This window comes from Rhipicephalus sanguineus, chromosome 8 (genome assembly GCF_013339695.2).
Source record: "Rhipicephalus sanguineus isolate Rsan-2018 chromosome 8, BIME_Rsan_1.4, whole genome shotgun sequence".
In the NCBI taxonomy this organism is placed as follows: Eukaryota; Metazoa; Arthropoda; class Arachnida; order Ixodida; family Ixodidae; genus Rhipicephalus; species Rhipicephalus sanguineus.
The window spans coordinates 3,346,012-3,352,011 of NC_051183.1; positions in this window are offsets into that span (position 1 = coordinate 3,346,012).

Sequence of the window (6,000 nt, forward strand, 5' to 3'; positions counted from 1 at the left end):
CATACCCGCATACCAGAGTTCATGTTATGCGGGTATGTGCCACAGGTGATAACAGTCTCAATCAACGCAGTAACCGAGAACATACATTGACATGGAAGGAAAGTGATAATAATAATAATCATTGGGGTTTTACGCCCCAAAACCATGTTAAGATTATGAGAGATGCCACAGTGAAAAGCTCCGGAAATTTCGACCATATGGTGTTCTTAAACGTGCACTGAGATCGCACCGCACACGGGCCTGTAGCATTTCGCCTCCGCGACCGCCGCGGCCGGAATCGAACCCGCGACCTTCGGGTCAGCAGCCGAGCACTGTAACCACTACACCACGTTGGCCAACGCAAGGAATGTTAAGGAGCTGAAGACAGAGCACCTCTGGAAGATGATAGACTATCATCCACTCGTCCATGTGTTCTGCAACGTCGACCACGTGGATTACGCAAAAACTGGGCTCAATGCTTCCTACAATAACACTACCGAGAGGAGGATGTCCCTCATGATTACCGGTGACTTCAATTCATTTATCAAAAGCCAACAACGCCTGGTTCTTAGACGGCATGATAGACGGCTTGGATGAGGACGGGGCATCGCATGACTTCGGTGCCACGTCCAGGACAGAAGGCATCATAGATCATTTCTTCGTAAAAGCCATCCGCAGTTTCCACCAGCTCTACTATACCTCGCACTTCACGTAGACCGTTCGAAGCCGCGATCGCGAACAGATCCGATAACAAGTCCTGTCTAGCTGCTGGTGCTCACTAATCACGGTGATGATGACCTTATTCAAGAACTGCCAAGAACCCCTCCCACACATGTGCACGGGTTCGTGAAACGTGCGTGCGTTCTCCGTCATAACGGATAAGTACAAGCATAACAACTGTAACGCAACTCTAACAAATGCAACTGTGACTGTAACGTACGTTCAGTGCACGTGCCACTCGGCTGCGTATATATCCAATGAAACTTTTCTGAATAAAGCTTAGTAGCGAGTAGCGCCTGTCCTGTGCATCTGTATTCCTTCATTGTCCTATTCGAATTCGCGCTGTTCAGTATTGGAGAATATAAGCATTACACATCAGCTTACTGCGTTTGATGTTGGTAACACCTATGTTGCTGTTGGCATCGTTAAGCAGTTGTAAACAACTGGTTACATAATACATATGTGACTCTTCAAAATATGTGTATGCCTATAACATTTCCACATTTGTCTAGCTTCATTATGTAAAGTTTCGCTCAATGTGAAAAATTGCGCCACAGTCACCTTCCTGCGCATGCTTCGCATAACATCGATTCCCACGATACGTGGGATCTGCCGAATTTCTATACCAATACAAGTGTCATCGGTGTACATGAGAACTTCACTAGTATCCAAAGTTAGTGGGCGGTGGCTAATATATAATGGAAATAAAAGTGGTTCAAGGACGGATTCTTGAGAGACTCCAGTGCACCTATTCTTCGGTAATGATGTAGCGTTGTTCATTCTGAGCACCTGCACTCGCTCATGAAGGTAGCTAGTAAGAAGATGCAATGAGCTACCGTGAAAACCATAGTGCTTTAGTTTATGTAGAAGTACGTTGTGATCAACTGTATCGAAAGCTTTTTTCTGGTCCATAAATATAACACACTGAATTATATTGTGACGACGGAACGCGTTTATTTACAAGATGGGCGATGCAGAGGTGCAGCTCGGTCAAGAATCAACGGCGTCGATCCCGAGCCAGTCCAGCCTCGTTCTCCCCTTAGTCGAATCTCCGCTAGCGCGTTTCACTTTCCGGTTCGCAGACGATGCCCTCTGGGCGGGTCACTCAGATGGTTGATGGTAGCACGGTTTAAGGCGCGCAACGTGTGTCAGCTGTGTTTTGCTAGAGCGGCGACCATTGCTTGTGACGCTTGAGATTACGTAAGTGACGTCGCGGATGCGGTCAAGAATGACAAATGGACCTCAATATTGGGCCAAGAACTTCTGGCACAAACCACGTTTGCGGACTGGTGTTCATAACCACACAAGATCGCCCTTAGTATAAGATACGGAGCGATGGTAGGCGTCTTAAGGTTTCTTAGAACGCTGTTGGGATGCCAAAGTTCGGAGGCGTGCGATGCCACGGGCTTCTTCTGCGCGACAGAGCGTCTCGGCTACTGAGGTTTCTACGTCTAGCGTAAAAGGTAGTATAATGTCGAGACAACATCGTGGGGAGCGAGCGTACAGCAGGTAAAATGGAGAGTAACCTGTAGTCTCATGCTTCGCGGTATTGTACGCGTACGTGATGTAAGGTAGCACTCCGTCCCAGTTTATATGCTTGGAATCGACATAAATAGACAGCATGTTCGTGAGAGTCCGGTTCGTGCGCTCTACGAGGCCATTGGTCTGCGGCTGATATGGTGTGGCATGGCGGAAATGGCAGGCAGACAGACGCAGGATCTGTTCAACGACGTCGGCAACGAAGTATCGTCCGCGGTCACTAATGACAATGCGTGGAGGACCATGGCGGAGCATTATAAAGCAAAGCATAAACTGCGACACGTGCATGGCCGTTGCATCAGGTATTGTAGAAGTTTCTGCGTAGCGCGTTAGGTGGTCAACACAGACGACGACCCCCCGATTGTTAAGGCTTTGTTATACTCCGACGTCCGACGCGAGCGCCCGCGAGGACGTTGCGTTTCGTCACGCCGAGCTGGCGACGCTACGCCAGGTGCAAATTGGTCTCCGCTATAGCCGAGCCGGCTCAAACGCACCGGTGCGATCGCATCTAGAGGAGCGCATGCGCAGTAAAGCGAAGAACGCCCGCGCCCCCTGTCAGGAACCGACGAAACAGCCCGCGAAGCAGGTTCCTGTACATGCGAGTCTGGCGCGTCTGGCGCGAAATGCAGCAGGATCTATTCGGCGCCATGCAACGCCCGAGCGCGCCAGCAGCCGTCGGCCGCGTCGGCGGTCAGCCGACTCCGGACTATAGAGGGCTGTTTTTTGCTGATGTAACGTCGCCGTGACGCGCGCGCTCGCTCGTCGACGTTACGCTGCAGTATATCAGAGCCTTTACTGCTCGATCGTGGAAGCGGACGAAGAAGGAAGCTGCGTAAGCGCAGCTTCCTCCAGACAGGTTAGAACGAGGTCAAGGAGATTAATATGTTGTTCAAATGTTCGGCCAAGAATCGCCACGTCATCCAGGTAACACAGGCAGATTTCCCATTTGAGGCCCCGCAAAACGGTGTCCATATATCTTTCAAATGTGGTGGGGGCATTACACAAGCCGAATGGCATAACATTTAATTCAAAGAGACCGTCGGGTGTAACAAAACCCGTCTTTTCTTTGTCAGCCGGATCCATGGGAATCTGCCAATACCCGGATCATAGTCCACCGATGAAAAATAGGACGCTGAATGCAGGCAGTCGATGACATCATCGATGCGAGGAAGCGGGTACACGTCCTTCTTGGTTATAGAGTTGAGACGTCGGTAGTCAACGCCGAACCTCCAGGACAGCATCTTTTCTCTTGACCAAGATAACAGGCGCGGCCCAGGGACTTGACGATTCTTGAATTACGCCGGAGGTTAGCATCTCGCTGACTTGCTGTGAAATTCTTGCGTTCTGACGCGGAAACTCGATAAGGCTTCTGTCGGAGGGGGTGCGCAGATCCGGTGTCGATATTGTGACGAGTGCGTGTGCTGGACGTCTCGTGTCTATGAGACTTATGTGCAAAATCAAATACTTTAGCGTGCCTGGCCTGCAGTGTAACCAACACTTAGCGCTTATGCGAGGGAATAGACTTGCTAACCATTTTATAAAATTCGTTTTCCGTGCCGGAGACATCAGCATAGTCTGAATTTGCCGCACTGCTGAGAGCTCCTATGCAGATACTGCACTGCCTTTCAAACATGGCAAGGCGCATTCCCTCTGGTAGTACAACAGACTCAGATGAGCAGTTAACTATTCATAATTTAGCTTTTCCCTCGGTAAGAGACACAACGTAGCGCGGCAAAAAGATGTTTTTCTACACGCAAGGTAAAGGCAACGGCTCAATCCCAATGTCAGGGGAACTGAAACTCGAGTCGGCATTCGAAGCAGCAACGAGCACGCTGGCCGTAGACCATGCCGGTAGAATAGCGTGTTTAACTACAACGAGGTTATCGTCTCTGCTACGCTGAGGCTGCTGGGCGAGGGCAGACAACAGAACCTCGCCTGCCCGCAGTCCACAGTCGCACGGCACTCTTGCAAGAAGTCAATTCCAAGGATAGCGTCATGCGTGGAATGAGCGAGCACTTCGAATTCTGGCTTGAACGCCTTGCCAGCAACACAGACTGACACAGTGCGCACACCTACTGGACACAAAGCCGTGCGGCTCACTGCTCGAAAGGTAGCACATTTATCCAATTAAAACATAACCTTGCGGCCAGGTCTTTCTTTGAAAACTAAACTCAATACAGAAACAGTTGCACCGGTATCTACCAGAGCCATCGTGGAAACATCGTCAATGAGTACGTGAATCTTGTTATGAAGCATTGGTACTAATGGAGGCATACTTGTGTGCAAAGCGGTACGTCCAGCGACCTCGTCTCCATCGGCCGCGCCGGCAGGTTTCCCGGTAGCGGAGATGAAAGCCGCGGCCGAGGTCGGGGAGATGGTGACCGTTGCTGGCGCGTAGTAGGTGGCATCAAGTCCTCACAGAGGCAGGCGAGTCACTGCGGATGTTCGGCCGTTACCCGTGCTTCTGGGCAGTTGAATCGGAAGGCCAGTAAGTGTAATCGGGCTGTTGGTTTCGCCGTGGAAGCATCGCTGGTCGGTCAGAAAACGTCGTGCGTGGGCGACGTCGCGATGGGCAAAAGCGGGCGACATGTCCGTGAACGCCGCACTGGTAGCACACAGGGCGTTCCCGAGGCACATTGAATGCTGTGGCGTGGTGAGGATACTCAGGGAACTGTTGCCACTCGGACACAAACGAAGGCGGGGCGCATTAGATGACTCGACGTAAGTAGTCGTTGGTGGCGGAGCCCTCAGCCGTGGACTGCGGTTGGAGTAGCTGCGCTCGTTGAAACTCGCAGCATTGATGCTTGCGGACGGTGCACTACAGTGCAGGTCTCCAGCTTGCATGGGAACGGAGACATGGCGACGCAGTTCCTCCCGTACAATCTGGCGAATGGTGGAGGAAAGGTCGGCAGGCAGGGAATTTTGGCAGACATCGACGCTGGCAACAGTCGTGACGTTGCCCAGACGTCCGAGATTCGATGTGATGCGACGAGTTTGAAGGGCCTCGAAGGTTCGGCAGTGGTTAATCACGTCGGCAACATATTCCAGGCTCTCCTTGCCAATGAGGATGTCGTAGACGTCATCGGCGATGCCCTTGAGTATATGGCCTACTTTGTCTTCTTCCGTCATGTGGGCATCCACCGACTTGCACAACTTCAGAATCTCTTCAATGTAGGTTCTGCATGTCTCACCGGTGACTTGAGCCCTCTGCGACAACGTCTGCTCGGCGCGTTTCTTCTTCGTTGCTGCGCCTCTAAAGCATTCCTTAGTTTCTTCCACAAATTGGTCCCAGGTGTGTCTTCGTGGTTCTCAAACCATACCAGCGCCGTGAAATCTAGGAAGATCCCCACGTGAGACAGCTGGCTAGCCGCATTCCAACCGTTCGATCGGCTCGCCCGCTGATAGTGGCTTAGCCATTCGTCCACGTCATCGCCGGGTTTACCTGTGAAGGTCCGCGGCTCCCTGTAGTGGTAGGGCGACGTCCTTGCGGATGGTTGCTGGTTGTCTCCGTCAGAGCTCATTTCTTGAGGTAGTGGTGTCAAGCCCGCCAGTCGACGGCTGCGGCGAAGCTCGAGTTGCGGTTCCGTCGTTAGGGGATGGTGTCTCTCCTTTATCACTTGGTAGTAGCTAGCTTACTCCGCACCTTCACCACAATTGTGACGATGGAACGCGTTTATTTACAAAATTGGCAATGCAGAGGTGTAGCTCGGTCAAGAGTCAACGGCGTTGCTCGCGAGCCAGTCCAGCCTCGTTCTCCTCTTC